The sequence below is a fragment of the Thunnus thynnus genome, chromosome 24 (genome assembly GCF_963924715.1).
Source record: "Thunnus thynnus chromosome 24, fThuThy2.1, whole genome shotgun sequence".
NCBI lineage: Eukaryota > Metazoa > Chordata > Actinopteri > Scombriformes > Scombridae > Thunnus > Thunnus thynnus.
Genome location: NC_089540.1, coordinates 9,384,767 through 9,401,773, shown reverse-complemented (window position 1 = coordinate 9,401,773; position 17,007 = coordinate 9,384,767). Strand labels below are relative to the sequence as shown.

General features: G+C 38.4%; 2 long non-coding RNA genes across 4 annotated transcripts in view; one reads left to right on the top strand and one right to left on the bottom strand.

The window, feature by feature from the left end:
- The window catches only part of LOC137176923 (uncharacterized), a 156,814-nt gene that overhangs the window by 99,711 nt on the left and 40,096 nt on the right, over positions 1-17,007 (top strand). The window lies entirely within an intron of this gene.
- Positions 1,721-17,007, bottom strand: part of LOC137176924 (uncharacterized) — a 103,120-nt gene continuing 87,833 nt past the window's right edge. Inside the window, exons 3-5 of one of the 3 annotated variants that reach the window (XR_010925893.1) lie at positions 13,994-14,137; positions 13,553-13,902; positions 1,724-2,269 (exon numbers count right to left, since the gene is read on the bottom strand). This is a non-coding gene — a long non-coding RNA (uncharacterized lncRNA). Of the gene's footprint in view, positions 2,270-10,877; positions 13,411-13,552; positions 14,138-17,007 lie in introns of those variants that run through there. The other 2 variants (XR_010925892.1, XR_010925894.1) reach the window with 2 other exon arrangements.

Genomic DNA, 17,007 nt, shown 5'->3' with positions numbered 1-17,007 from the left:
TGTTTGTTGTTCGGAGCAAATGTGAAGAACAGAGTGCAACAGTAAGTCAAGATTCTCAAAAATGGATCACAATGAGACATCGGGGATTACATGACAATCAAATGTCACCATGTTGGAAGAGCTCATTGTTCCCGTCTGCGCTGCAGCGCCCAATCGTCATTTTCAATTTCATTCACTTTAGAGAGCATTTTTTTTGAAAAGATCCATTTTTGGTGGCTGAAATGGGAAACTATCCTCACCAGAAAAACAACAGCATCAGTTATTTGTCAAAATGCTTTAAATTACCTGTGTTTTGTTTTGTTTTTTTTGGTCACATGTGAGTAATGATTGTTCTCTCTCTAGAGCAGAAATAGTTTGACTTAAAAGCCCCACAAAACCTGTTAGGGAGGAGGTTGGGTCCATGTCATGTCTCCTACCAATAGTCACATCGGTTCCTTTTAACCTTGATCTTTCCCAAACAAGAGCTACTGTTAGTAGTTGCAGTGGCCTAAACATAGCCCAACCTGAACCATAGAGGTGTTAAATCGTTGTTACATCCACCATTTTGTCAGTTTTGGTAAAAAGCAAATATTTGCAGGTATCGTTTATCAAAGCTAGCTAGTCCCCAAAATGAATGCTGTTGTTAGAGCATTATCTGTAGCTACTCTTGTTCTGCGATTGTTGATTTAATTTAGTTGTTCTGCAGTTAGTTTACTGCTAACCAAGCTAACCATTATTATTATTATTATCATTAGTGATTAGTCAATTAATCACTTAGTTTTTCGGGTTTATTTAGTTCTCTATAATGGTAAACTAAATATCTTTGGATTATGGACTGTTGAATACATCTGAGGACATCACCTTGGGCTTAAGGAAACAGTTTTTCACCATTTTTTCACCATTTTTGGATGTTTATAGACCCATAAATGTAGTTGCAATTGAAAATAATCATTAGTTGCAGCCCTATATTGTGTTGTACTTATGAATGCAGTTTCATTACTCATTCAACTCATGTTGGTGGAATCTTTTCCTTTTCTGATTTGTAATCACTATCAATGAATATGTCGTCCACTACTGTTTTCACAGTTTCACAACTGTATCCTGTAAAAAACCCCAAAACTAACTGCTGTCTTCAACCTTTGCTGGAAGTATGTTTAGCTGAAGAGCATCCTTTTGGTGACAGACATATAATATCATCCTGTTGAAAGAGGTGGCAGATTAAAATAAACCCATACGTATCTGTTTGAATGTTTAGGATTCAGCTGAACGGGCCATTGCTTATATTTAGCTTTTCATTTACAGAGCAAGATAGAAGACCACAGTATAACTTTACCTCAAGGTTTAAGTATCACATGACAACATGACAATCAAATCATCTTGTTGAAAGAGCTTACCATTGTCCGCACCGCGATACAAGGCCTCCATTTTAAAATTCATTCACTTTGGAGAGCATGTTTTAAAATGATCAATTTTCAGTGGTTGAAAGAGGTGACTCAGTGTGGATGGAAGGCCAGAAAAAAGTCTCTTCAGCTGTGTCCAGTAGATGTGAAAATGCTCCGATTAACGTGTTATCTTTTGGCATGAAAAGTCAAATATAAAATACTGAAAACTGGCACAAAATAGCAACTGAAAAATGTTGGTATCAGCCTTGAAAAATGCTTATCAGCTGATATCTATAGTATTAAAATAGATGATATAAACAACATCTCAATCATGATCTTTCAGTTTAAATTCTTTTTAAATTTGTCAGTTTTTCCTGAAATGTATCAAGCTTCTCCAGCCCTCACATGGATAGTAATACAAACCAAATGACGTGTGTGTGTGTGTGTGTGTGTGTGTGTAAAAGGTCCAGCCAAAACCATGAGTGATGAGTGTAGCACACATCTCCACACACACACACACACACACACACTCAGTAATCCCCATGTTGGTAGCTGATGTTTATTGCCGTGTAATAGGATCAGGATGAGGCAGCGTCAATATCAGAGCAAACATCTCACACACACACACACACTCTCACACACTCTCACTCACACACACACACACAGAAACACACACACAATCGCTGATCAAACATAGCCCAGGAAACATTGTGATCCAGGAGAGATGAGAGGACTAATCCTTTTAGCCTTCTAAGAAGACTCCTCCTCCTCCTCCTCTTCTCTCCTTCTCTTCCAGGCTCGCTTCCTCAATCATTCTTCTTCTCTGCCTTTCTCTTCCGTCCTCTCTTTTGCTTGACAACATTGTTTTCCGCTCTCTCCCTCTGCCACTTTTACTGACAAGGACAAGGCTAAGGAGAGAGAGAGAGACAGTCATTGAGCTAAATATACATGGCGTGTGTGTTTGTGTATATCTATGTGTTAAGAGTAGATTTATCTGCTTGGTTTGCTGACAGATTAGACCTGATAAATCCTCCTTTTTAAACCGAACCAGCCTCCCTCCTCAGCCACCTCCCACCTACACTCTGGATCTGTCTGTATGTGAGCATTCCTTCAGGTTTACGTTTCATTTCAAGCCTTTTAAGCTCTGAAGGGTGAAACCAATTTTGGACTTGTTATTGGAGTAAAGCATCCTGCCTTAGCTGATATTTAGGGCTTGTTTTTTGCCAGAGGATGGCGACGTCTCTTGGTGTTTTGGTTGAAGTGTTTTAACAGTTTGATACAGAGTGGGGTATCCTGGCATTTGGGATGGATATTAATGATTCTCAGAGGATGATTCTTAATGATTCTTCTTACAGGTTCTTTGCATGTCACACTGTGTGAGATGGCTCTAATTACATCTTGGTTACAATCTATGTCAGACTGTATGATATTGAATTTGAAGCATGTCAGATTGTGCCATGAATGTCTGGTGAATTGTAGAGAGAAACGTCATCAACTCTGCACCTGTTTTGAAGCAACAGCAAAAACAAGCTTCGGCCATAACACAGGCACTATTTTATCATTATTTTAATAAAAAATGATGATTACCGTTCAAGATGTATTCATGCCGTACTCCAGTTGGTTTCTTTGTAGATGCATGCAGGGTAGCAGCAGATACTGAGAAATTTAGAGTCCTAAATTTGTGACACTGACAGTTTTGATGTAGGTTGTCTTTGGTTGCCAAAGCTCTAAACCGGTGGACGTGTCTCACAGTGAGATTTAGGACCAATGTTTTGGACTGATGTCCATAATTTGCTAGATGTCGTTCATGTTCATCTGGTTAGATCAAAATCACACAGTGTATAGAGGCCTTTAGGCTGCTACCAGGACAAAAGTTTTCAACTGCTGTCGTTGCTTTGGCCATAGTGCTGGAACTCAAACACTAACAGTCAAATTTTCATGAACTGCTTTAGATAGATGTAGATATTGATGCTCATCATTGGATGAATCCTGATGGTTTGTTCAGACAGAACGCAAAGCCTCTACCTGAATCCAGAACTCACCAGAAACTCTGTTATTTCCCTCTAGTCTCTCTTTTCAGTCTCGTCTCTGTACGTTTATGAATTAGATCCATCCATAAAGCCCCGGGATACGCACAGATTTTTCGATCTAATTGAAACATTTTTAACTCTCGCATCAATTTGCTCCGCCCGGGTGAATTTGAGTCTACTCACGTCTTTCCACTGATTTTAAACTGTATGCAATCACAGCGCCTATAAATTTGCTTTGCGTTCTCTGTGAACACACAGTATTATTTTTAGGCAAGTCAAGCTTGTTTATATAGCACAATTCACGATTTCAAAGAAGTGCTTTCATGCAATTTAACTCAAATAGATATTGAAAACAGAAGAATCAAAGATATATTTACATACAACAAATGAGGCAATGTCAAATAAAGTGCTTCAGATTAAAGAGATTATTGGAATAAAAACAGAATATAAAGGAAAGTCAATTAGACTGTAAGTCTTGTCATCTTAATAAATGTTCTTTTTCTTCCTTTCTGTCTAGCAGGTGTGTAACTTTCACACAATATTTCAGTAGTTTTTGTATTCTGTCATTGTCAAAATATCTTCTTTTCTCTGTTTTTAAGCCTCTTTTGCTGTTCTGTTTCCATTTTCATCCACAATCTGGTCAAAGTTGGAAGCCATGTATCTTTTAAAACAGCACATTTTAAGGTGTTTTTTCTTTCTTTTTGATTCCTTTCTTCTCTAGTTAAATAAACACACAGTTTTTGTTTTATTTATTGTGTTTAAAATGCCACTGAATACGTATATTAAACAGTGACACAGTACTATGAGTGCATATCACATTCATAGGTTCATGTTAATGCTCACTGCTGCATACACGCTTGTGAATATGTGTGTGCGTGTGTGTGTGTCTTCAAACAGAGCTGTGAGTGCTTAATGAATTTACTTTGCTCTGATTGGAAATTAATTAAAACAGCCTCAAACAGACAGCCGCCCACAGGGAGTCACTGGCAACACACTGACAGACAGATTACTGCTCTGAGGAGGGAGGGAGAGGAGGAGAGAGTTTACAACTATCTGATGCACTTGCTACGACCCCGCATGTCATGGATTATAGCAACCTTGGCCTCGTTATTGGTGCCATTTTTGAGTCTTATCTGCAGTATCAGTTAAACAGCAGCAGTCCTGATCACAGACAAGTGAGTAAGCAGCGTTCTCAGTGAGCAGCGACATGTACGAAATGTTTTCAGCTGATGGCAGACAAATACTTAAGTTCAGATTTCACTAAATGAGGATTTCCTTAAAAGGATGAGTCTTTAGATTTTTTTTTTTACAGTAATTAAGTGATATGTTAGGCATATGTGTGGCTTTATTCCCTTTGTCCAAACTCTGGATATTAGTGTAAAGTGGAATACAGATAGAGTTGCAATTAACAGTTATTTATTATTTATTTAAACAATTAATCGTCTAGTCTGTAAAACGTGGGAAAATAGTGAAAAGTGACACATTCTCCTCAAGCGAAGTTGATATATTCAAACTTCTTGTTTTGGCCAACCAGAAGCCCAAAACTCAAAGACAATCAGACATTTTTTTGACTAATTTTCTGTCACATATCTCTAGTAATGTCAGTCATGACTAGGACTTGTTTCTATGAAGAAGGTGAACATATGTGTAAAAGTTTGATTTCCACTCTAAAGTGAGCCATAATTAAAGATTTACACACTAGTTGCCACAACTTTTTTTTTCTTTTGGCTTTATATTTACTGCATATTTAAATGTTGTGTACGTCGTCGTATGAGCATCTCAACTTACTTAAAACAATAATCATAAAACCAGACATTATGGTCTTAGATGCAGTTATTTGTTGGGAGATATGGTGTTTCACTCCAGTATTTGTGCTAAGCTAGGCTAACCACATGCTGGACCTGTCTGTATGAGACACAGAGAGATGGAACTGGTATCAATCTTCAAATTTGACTCTGCGTATGACTGTTCCTTTTAGGTAGTTAGTATTTAGAAGTATGGGATCATAGGAGGCCATTAATACAGCATTAAAGCATATTAGTAAAAGAACTGAAGAAAAGTGTTTGATTAATCTGTGAGACAGCTGGGAACTGAACACATGCCAGAGAACAACTCCCCACCAGCCCCTTAGGGGACGCGTTGAACACAAAAGGCACAGAGAAGTAAGTTGTACCGTATATTCACAGACAAACAACGGACACATCAATAATGACAAGTTATGGCATTGAAAGAATTCATCCAGAGCAGCAACATGTCAGTGTTTGTGAGTGATTTCCTACCTCCACTCAAGTCAAACCAACCCTCTCTGTCTCTATTTTGAATCATTGATGTCTCATGAAACATGTGCATCTCTAAAGTGTCGACTTGTTAGAAAAAAAAGTAGAAAAGCCTCTCCATAGTCTCGCATATCCATATAAGTTATGTTTAATGGATCATTACTGCATTTAACACAGTAAATTCTCTTCCAGCGGATGTTTCACATTAAAGACTACTAAGGAGAGAAATGATGCAGTTTGTGGCACAGGAAGGCTTATCTGAAACTTTGGCGCAGGATGTGTGAGTTTCATTAACAATAATTTACAGTGAATAAAAGAATTACAAATTATCACATGACCTTCATCAGCCAGTTGTCATGGAAATGTAGATGTTCAAATTTACATTTTAGCTGACCACTTTAAGGATGTTTCATCCATGTTGACCTTGTTGAAGTTTAGTCTTCATCATGTGGTATGATCAAATGAAGTCAAATCAAATGAACTTTGACCAGAAAAAAAGGAAATTTGAACATATACATTTTCATAACTGGGCAAACTCCATGTGCTGAAGAAGATCATGTAATTTGAATGAAAGCAGCACAACTGGCGAAATCAGTGGTGCTAGGAAAGATTTGTTACAAAAGCCTGTTTCTACTAAAAGCCTCGAGGTAAATTTGAGAATTTCCATGATGTCTGTTTGACCCGATACTCGGCAGTAGATAAAGTATATTCTATTAAACCCTGGACCCCAACTGTTGATAGTCTGAACCTCTCTGCTCTGCCTCTGGTTCAGGAAGTGTTAACCGGTCCAGCTCCCTAAGGCAGACAATGATGTTAAAGACTAATTGACGAGCACTTTAAATAAGTCCTAATTAGAGCACGGCTGGTAATAATTGGGCAGGCGGTCTGAGCACTAATTAGCGTAAAAAAATCCCACAGTGCGTGTGTGTGTGTGTGTGTTACCGTGTGGATGAATGATCTCCACAGGGGGGCTGATGAAGCCCATACTTTCAAGAAGCAGACAGAGCGAGAGAGGTAGAGGGAGAGGGGAGCAGAAAGAAAGTGGGGAGATAAATCGCCGCCCCTGCACGCTCTTTTGTGATGGCGTATGGTCTGCGGGTGGCCCTTTCTGCACGGGAGGGACAGGGTGGAGGGCAGGTGTGTGTGTGTGTGTGTGTGTGTGAAGTGAACTTACACCTAACAAGACTAATTGATTCTGTAGCCTCTCTTTATCCGTCCCCGTCTTCCCCTCACACACACTCTGTTTTTTCTTTTCCTCTCTGCCTCTAATTGTTTGTGCTGAGAGGCGTCTAGAAAACAGCAGTAATAGATTTCCCACCTGCTGCAGAGACACATTAGTAACACACTCAAATGACTTGTTTGCCTCTCTCACTCTCTCTCTCGCTCCCCTTCTCCCTCCCTGCTGTCGTCTATTCATTGTTTACTGCTCGTCCTTTCAGCCAGCGACCCAGGTGTACTGATCCCCCCCCCTCTGGTCCTCAGCCAGGCTGCATATTAAGAATACAACCAGGATGTCAAACTTCTCAATATGAATATATTTCCATAATATTTTTCCAATAATATATTCTCAGTTTTATTTGATCATGTTTCATTAGTGTCATACTGTGTTTAGGGGTTGATTGGAGCAGGGCTGATATTCCTGATTTCAATATTCTCGTCCAGTCATGAATGATAGTTTGATGGATTTCTTGATTACTACAGAATCTATGATCAACACTACTTTGTGTATGGTGAGATATTTTGTTGAAATTACACAAAATTTATCTTTTAACTTCTTTGTCATCCTTCCTTATCCTTCGGTTGTAGCTTGAAACTGAATCTCAGTGATGTTTTTTGTGTTTTTGTGATGGTTTAATGCTGTTTTCCCAAATTAATAAAAATATAATGGGGAAACATTGAACATTTATTTTACAAAAGATTTTAATGTTCAACCTGCAAGCTCAGCAAAATAGTTTTCATGCCAAATATAAGGTCAAAGGTCATGACATGTGATAGAGGCCACTGAAATTCATCCTAAAGACCATATTAGCCTGAATATAAGACAATATTTTTTTTCTTGAAAATACGTTTGAAAAAGTGAAGGTCGTCTTCAATTCAAGGACTAGACAATAACATGTTGACAACATCAGATTCGTAACACTGTCTTCTACAGAGAGAGTTTCATCATGGGTTGTTTGTAGCTTTACTGTTGTTAGGTTAGCGAGTGTCTTAAAGTCCATTAGTGTCTTTTAAAGTTAATCAGCCCTAAAAGTGTTTGGTTAGCTCAGTTTAACCTCCAGGAGTTTCTGACGGCTCATGTAAAGAGCTTTTCTGCTGTGGAGGAAATATATTCATGACGAGGGGAAACGAGTCATGATGTCTGTACTGTAGAAACAGACCGGGGTCTGTATCGTCTGTCAAACAGTCACAATTAGCGCTGTCATAGATGATGAGGAGCTCAAACAGACAAAAAGACAAAATGCTAACTGACAGAGAAAATAATTCTGACCTCTTCTAAGAGTCTGACAGGAGAGAGAGTGCCTGATAGACAAGATACACAAATGTGGGCTTTATGTTCTGCTTTAATGGAACTTTTACGAGAGAAAAGGCTTCAAGGATGAGATCTTTCTTCTTTTAATTAATAGTATCTAAGGGAAACTTTCCAAACAGCACAAAGTCTGGGAAAGTCTGCTGTATCTTTTTCTGAAAAGAGGTGTTGGAAAAGGGGGGTTGTCTTATAATCAGGGCTGTCTTTGACTCAGACCAATATAGTATTACTAGTTTGTCCATGACACCACATGTAAATAATGAAATAATGTACAGTATGTATGTTCATGACTTTGGAAGACGTTACAGTGCAGTGTGATACAAAGATCTGAGTGATGAGAGAGTTTCTTGCAGGTATTTACTCCATAGTTTCAGTCTGGAAAAAGGTCAGTGTAAACTGTAAGAAACGATGCTCTAAAAGTTTAACTTAGTTCATGACTAATTTTTTATCTAATATGCATGTAAAAATCTTAAGCAGCGACAGTAATGTGACGCTCGTAAAGCTGCGTTTTTGTTCTCGGTTTCTAGTGCCAGGTCTAGGACAGGTTAGCTCATGGTTCAACAAGTACAATGCTACATCGGGCTAATAAATCTAGCAACTGACCTGCCCGATCGGGCAAGTGGAAAAAAAAAAGAAAAAGTAATCAAATAAAAAATGTTTCATTTTTTTCGATCATCATCATATCATAAATTATGGTCTTGCAGCATAGACCCCTCCCCTTGCATGCGTCAGAGTGTTGGCACGCGCTGTTGGACAATCACAACTTGAGTAGTTTAGTAGCCTAGTGTGATGCGTGAAACAAACATCCCTCAGGTTTATGTGAGATCTGTCAAATAGAGGAATCAGTGGAGCAGGTAACATTAACATTAAAGAGGGAAATCAGGAAGCTTGGAGTGGAAGAAATGATTATTGATTTGATTTCTGATTATTTGAAAGAAACTGGGCTGATTAAAAGAATTCACTGTTGACTGAAATATCGGGGATGGGTCATACCATTCTTGATATGCAAGAATGTTTGTTGCTTCGCATCTATGACATGTAGTATGACGTGTCCTTGTTCTGTTTCATTTACTTAAATAAAGATTAAACATGACAATTTTCTTATTATTTGATAACTGCTAATAAATAAAACAATATGTGTAGGGGCGAGTAGGTTTGTGGAGAAAAAAAAACATTAACGTTGAAGCCTAGAATTGCTAATTTACTTTTAACACTGGCAGAGGATGTAACATTAAGGAATGGAGATAATAATGATTGCAAGATGGAAATTAAAACTGAAAAACTGAATTTCCTGCATCATTAAGGCCAAGACTAACATGAGAGGTGGTTTGAGTGTTGGTTGCGGAGTGTCTAGATGTTATTTCAAAAAATATTTATATAATTTAGGAAAACAAGAGCTGTTAAACTGATACTTAAGAAAAAAACAATTCACATTGTATTTAGATCAATCTCTTGACTCTCTGAGACACTTCCATGTTTACACTTCTAGGTCAGCATGTTCTTATTGGGCTAACGTTAACATATTTGGGTAGGTGGTGCACTACACTCAACGTAGTCCTGTTTTAAGGCTGCAAAGTGATTCTACTGATCAAACCCTGGAACTTACAGAAGTGTCCTCCTGGCCTCAGACACAGCAGGATTCATAACTCACAGATTTGTAATTGAAAATTACGTCAAATACTAATTAATGGCACAGCAGAGCCAATCTGAAATTGGCTGTCTGGCTTGAACATGCCAGCTGTACAGTTGTTGGTCTCTAATTGCTGGTTAATTAATTAAATATCCAGTGGATTAGAGGAATTATGGGCAATTGTCCCTTAACAACCCTTAACGAGGTCTTGATTAATGTCTTCAGCCATATCGTGTGGCTAAAATGATCCTTCAATTAGTGATGGAAAGCTCATGAAGAGAGAGCAGTGGTGGATGAGAGCTCACATGATGGACAGTAGACAGGAAGGAGATTTTAAAGCAGTTACTTCAACCAAATAAGGGGAAAGAAAAGAAAGTTCTGAGGGATATTTTTAATTTAGTGAACATGGGGAAAAGGTTCACAGTGGCCACCATACCATCTCCATACAACATACAGTATTAACAAACACGTCTGAATTTCAAACATCTCATTTTCAAGGACAGTTTTCAAGATAAGCTCACATTTTTCTGGTTAAATCAATGGATAAAAGTTATTTTCACCACAAAATTCAATATACTTTTGATTTTTCTGTTCATGCTGAAGAGACAGACTGACCCATTTGGACACCTGTTCTAGAAAACGAGTCTATTTCTTTTTATCAAGAAATGGCAGGACTGAAGCAAGGAACAAATTGTGCGTCGCTCCCATCTGTGTAAGTCATGTTTTTGTTACTCTCGATACACCGTAAACCACTCAAGTTGTTGCTGAGAAGTTATTTCTGGGGATTTGTATTTCCGACTTTTCTCTGGAACATTTTGAGCAAACACCAGACTTGGTGCAGTAGAGACTTCGGACCATATGTAGTATTCTTGCTTTGACATGATGGCAAAAAATGTATTTGCTGGAATTTTATATAATCCTGTAACAATTATACCAATATTTACATGTCTTGTTACACACCCAAACTGCAACTTTGAGGTGTTACGGCTGCATCAGAGGCATTGTATTTGAAGCTGTGAGCTGTTTGAGTGCATCCATGTATGTATGTATGTGTGTGTGTATTAAACTGGTGTGTGTGTGTGTGTGTGTGTGTGTGTGTGTGTGTGTGTGTGTGTGTGTGTGTGTGTGTGTGTGTGTGTGTGTGTGTGTGTGTGTGCGCGAGTGCTCCTCAATGTGTGTGTTCATGACTCTGACACAGTGACAGGAAGATTTCCGTGGCCTCTGCAGCCTTGTCAGACAGATAAATGTTGTAGATCTCCCATCATGCACCCACACACACACACACACTCAGACACACACACTGGCTATATGGAGATAGGAAGGTGGCTGACATTTGTGGTGCCTCGGGTGAGGACATGGCCTTTTCTCCTCATTTCTCCTGGCCAATCACCCAGACTGAAAGGGAAAAGGGAGATAAGGCCTTTTGTTTGGCCTGACAATGTCCTACTGATACTGCCATGGGAGACCATTCAGAGTGCGAAGCAGTGTGTGTGTATGTGTGTGTGTGTGTGTGTGCTGGGTCTATCCCACCCCTTAAAGACAGGGAACCCCTCAGTGAAGTCATTATTACAGGAGGACATTTAGCACGAGAGCTGCCTTCTTAGAAGATCACACATGCATGCAAACTAAACCACTATGATCACATACAGATGAGTCTTACAACCACTCAATCCTGATTCAAGAACCCACCAATGCTTGCGTTGTTTCTGAGTGTAATACAAGTTTGTTTTGGCTTTAGATAAGACTTCAAATTTATGAATTTATAACTAAAAGCGGCCTTCTTAGATTATATTTCATCTTCTTACCAGTACATAGCCCCTTGTTATGTTTGTAGCAACGTAACAATGCAAAATTTACGTAAAAATGTATTGTTCAATGTTTTTTTTCATGATGATAGTAATAGTGATAGTAACTGAAGCATGACTGTTTTCTTATGTTTGTCTTTGTTCACAGGCAGCAAGAACTTTGAGTAATCCATGTGGAATAATGTTTCTTCAAAATATATACAGTACTGTTTGTAACCTAAAAATTGTAGGGAACAAACACACAACATGTGAGTTAAAAGCTAAACAGTAGAAAAGTTCATTCTTGACCATGAAAACAACAGTTTTGGTTCAAATCTTTTCATTCTCACTCAGCTTTCATTGGTCACAACTGAGCTACACTGTTACCATGACAACTGAGCAAACTCCATCTGCCAGAGAAGACGGTGAAATGTGAAAAGTTGAAAGTTTCCTCGTCTTATAGTGGTTGCAAAAGTCATGATTTTTGTCAGTATAGTTAGGTGACAAGAGGCTTTATTTTATTTCTTTGAGGGTCAGAGTCGGAGCACATATGCAGCAGAAAAATGAGAGAATTGGCAGATCTGGCTTGATGTGTACCAGACCAGCGCTTCACATCTTTGGGACATGATGTTAGCCAGATGTCGTCCCATATCATATTAGATCGCTGGATACCATATTGTTACCAGTAAATGGTGTTAAGATAGTGTCAGGTGGGAAGGGGGAATGCACTCATTTAAGATGATATCACTCGCAGAAAAAGGGGCAGCAGCCAAATGCAGGGGGATTGATAATTTTGTCAAATTGCCTGTAGCACTTTGAGGCCTCGCCTTCAGCTGCCGAGCATCTTAAAGCAGATCCCGGTATAATATATGAAGCCATCTTCATAATGTATCAAAATTGAATGGCTGAAATGCCACTTAAGGTAGTGGTGGTGTAATTGGTACTCAAAAAATCTTAATAGTATCATATATCTCGAGCTGGGCTTTTAAAAGGATCTCTTGTGAGATCTTGCCTTGATCTCTCTTTCTCTCTCTCTCACTCAAACACACACACACACACACACACACACACACACACACAGGATAATGCATTCAAGCCATCATTTCATCTCGGAATTCCCAAGCGTATTGGGACACCACATGCTATAATGATCGTCTGTAAATGGCTTGGTTGGACTGCTAACTTGTGTAAATAGTGCAGGCAGAGACTAATGTACTGTCTTGTAATAGGGGGAAATTACCTGCCTATTACAGTGAGACCCTCCGAGAGGGGAGGAGAGGAGGAGGAAGGAGAGAAAGAAATGAGGTGGAGGAGGAGGAGGAGGAGATGGGAATGAGGGGAAAAAAAGGAAAGGATGATGAGGAAGATGAAAGGGGAGCTGGGAAGGAGCAGAAAATGAAAAGTTTTGTGTGTGTGTGGAAACTTTTTTATGCCGACAAAATCTGATGGAAGCAGTTTATCAGTCGTGATGAATCATGTATTTATGAACAAAATTACAAGACAATACAAAACATGTCTACTGCCTCTTTGTCACCCTGCCTTCGGTGTTTTTTTGAAGGCCTCTCTCAATCTTCTTTTGTGTACTTCTCTATTTCTGAAACGTCCACATTTAGCCAGGAACGAGCCAAAATCACCACAAGATTTCTTGCTTCGCCCATTTGCTTGATGATGCTTTCGGAGCAGATTTGTAGAAACTCAGGGTCACATGAACCAGTTTTGATGAGCCAAACCCCCAAGTGTTGAACTGAAGTAGTGTTGGCTCTTTGTATTTCTGGCTCCTCATATGTACAGGTCTTGCCACACTTCAATAAAAAATAATAAATATGAAACAGAGGAAGTAAAGAGTATATTACCATCCATCCATTTTCTATACTCACATGTACATCCTAGTTGTCATTGGGTGAATGGCAGGCCATTACATTACATTATAATAAATTCACTTACTTATGCCTATCGCTGCTTTTTCATGGAGTATTGGCCATTGACCACAGTCCACCAAAGTCTTCTGTCCTGGGCTTTCCTCTCCATCTGTTTCAATGTCAGCCCGCACTGCTTGATGTCCGTCTCGAGGTCCCTGCGTCAGGTGTTCTTGGGCCAGCCTCTCTTTCTTGTGCCTTGGGGGTTCCATCTAAGGGCCTGCCTGGTGGTGCTGGTATTGGGTTTCTGGAGTGTGTAGCCGATCCATCCCCATCTTCTTGACCTCCTCTTGCACAGGTTGTTGGCCCGTTCTCCACCAGAGATCATTGTTGCTGATGGTATCTGGCCAGTGGATGTTCAAGATCCACCCCAGGCAGCTCTTGATGAATGTTTCGTCATTGTGGTCTTGGTTGTCCTCCATGTCTCTGATTCGTAGAGTAGTATTGTTGCACATTGTAGTGTGATTACCTGGTGATGTCACTATCATTGTTCTTTCTCTTGCAAGTTAAGACTCCCAAGTTGCTGAGTTTGAACTTCCAAGAGCGTGAGTTCAAACTTTGGGTGCTCTGTATTGAAAGACCGAAGCCTCGAGTGTGACAGCCGGAAACAAATCTGCAACAAAAGTCAAAAAAAGTTAATCAGGCAGCGTTGTGTTGTCTCTGAACCCAAACAGCATCCCAACAGCTCAATTGTTTACCCTTGAAGAATAGAGCCACACAACTTCAACTCAGTGCTGTAATACAGTATGTATACAACAGAGTCCATGAGTATTTAGTATAGATTATCATCCAAGTTGTCATTTTACACATTTTTTTTGTTATGTTTGACTCGGAATGATTTTACTGATGATAATAAAGGTATTTATTGTGTAGGTTTGTTGGTATAAATGATGTCACCTTGACTCTTGCATCATTGCTATCTTGGAAATAAGTCTTTCTGTATCATCCTTTACTTTTGTATAATTATGTGTGATTTAATTCCAAAAAGGATCCATTGATTGAAAGTGTTGTGGAGAAAAGTATATGAGTGGAAGTTCCCATAAAGGCCCCCATAAGTGTTCATTAAGTAGTTGCAAAGAGCCATTCATGATGTTTTGTTGAATTTGGGTCACATTGTTAACAAAATATGAAGCTTCACTCAGTAAATCTCCTTTTCAGATCTGGATTTTGTTTGCTGACAGAATTCAAGCTTTATAATACCAACAGCATGTTTTGTCATGCTTGTTTAAAGAAATTAATTGAAAATCTGTGCAGAGCCGCTTGTAATGCACACTAATTTCCTTCAGCTATTGGTGAAGCGTAAATTGGCAAACATTCGCATAATGTGCTCCTGTGAATAGACAGTTTAGATCGCTGTTTGTTAACAATATTTGTTTGCTTAGTTATTGTGTTCATGGAGACAAATATGAGGCATGTCTTTTTATGCAGCTTCATTTCTTGTTAGTAGTTTGCTATTATGATAACAAGGATCCATTTGATGTCAGCAGGCCTTTTATCTTCAAATGAGCCATTTAAATGTCATTACTGTAGGGCTGTGTGTGTGTGTGTGTGTGATCATTACATTTACAAGTTCCATTCATGTCTCGTCATTTTTCCTACAATGAGAAATTACCAGCGTTCACGCTCTGATGCTGCAAAAGCAACAATATTCAGTTTTTAATAGTTATTGTTCAGAGACATAAATTCAACCTTTTGTCCATCTCACTGTTCTCAGCTGTTTACTCTTTAAGCAAAAGGTCACAGCGTAATGACACAGCGAACAACTGGAGTCATTTTCCACTAATGTAATATACATTCATTGTGTGATTTTTTTTTTTTTTAATCCATTATTTAGTTTTTCCTTCACAGTGTGTCACATAATACAGAGTATTTAATGAGGGATACAGGCTTTAGAAAGTCAGTGTCACCTTCTGTAGATTGAAGCAGCCAATAGTTGATACTTCTGCTACAATTCAGTATTTTACAGTCTGCCAGTTTTCATGCTATAAACTCCCTGGATATACTGGAAAAGTTTATTTTTTTCTTGTCTCTTTTTTATTAGTACAATTAGATGTGGTGCACACAGGTGACAAATATGACACATACAGACAAAAACACTACAATACAATAATAATACAACAATACAAAAACAGCCTAAAGAGATTTTTAGTTGGTTGTGTTAATGGGGGAACTACATATTGACATTTTGTATGAGTATTTAGTAGTTTCTGTACATGTATGAAAGTGTATTGTGTAACCAAGGGAACGTCTGTGGAAGAGGAGGAAAGAGAAAATAGAAGAAAAAAGACAATTACTAATAAAGGAAGGTGGATATGAAAATACATGCGCACAAACACGCACATTTGTATATAGTATTATATGCTGGAAGGGTTTCTAAACCAGTTTATGGCTGTGATAATATAATGTAACAGTGTCATATAACAGACTGCTGGTCATCATGAAGAAGATTAAACTAAGAAAGGAGAGAACAAGCTCAATATATAACATTTTGTCTCCTTCCAGCTCCGACCCTGATCTAAGTTACTTCATTAGTATCTTCTGATATTTATATTTACCTATATTGTACGGCTACACACTGCACACTTGTTGTACATTGAAGCTGATAAACCAGTTCAGTTTAGGTGAGGTGTGGGACAACAAAACCTCTCTGCCACAGAGGAGAAGACCAAAAAGGTTACAAAATAGATAAATAAAAATCAATTAATCAATTACTTTATTTGTCCCTAAGGGGCAATTTCTTGTGTAGCAGTATAACACAAGATAGAAACACAAAGCACATAAACAAAACATATAATATACAAACATCAAATTAATAATAAATAGTCTTGAAATTTTACATTAAGATTACTGGTAAGAGTAGAATAATGAATAATAATAGTATTATTATATACTACAGTTATGTATTTACATGTAAGCAGCATTTGCATGGAGCTTATTATAACTGCTTAATGTACTATTGGACAGTTTAATTTACAGTATAAATATTTAAAGTTGTTATAATAGTTTCTTTCAAATTTCAATCAAAGTAACTACTTGCTATAACTGTGATATACAAGTAGTGGAGTAAAAAGTAGCATGTTTCCCTCTAAAATGTAGTGGAATAAAAGTATGAACACATGATATGATATAAAGAATACTTAAGTACTGTACAGTAGTCGAGGAAATGTACTTTCCATTGTTGATTGATTGATCGATCAGCTCTGATACTGATGACTCCATCTTGTCGGAGGTGAACCACCCTGACTGGATTTTATGTGCTTTTCAAATAAAACCTGATATTGGCTTCATGTCCTGCAGTGATCTAACCTTCACAGAAAGAGCACTGTCTCTGTCTCTTTGCTGGAGTGGCAGATAAGCTATAGGGCAGCCCTCCCAGTGCACTACTGGTAATTTAGGAAATCCTTACTGGCAGGTTGAGATGACAAGGCCACTGTCTTTGTGGCAGTGCTCTGTAATTTGCTTGTTTTCCACTCCGCCATAGAG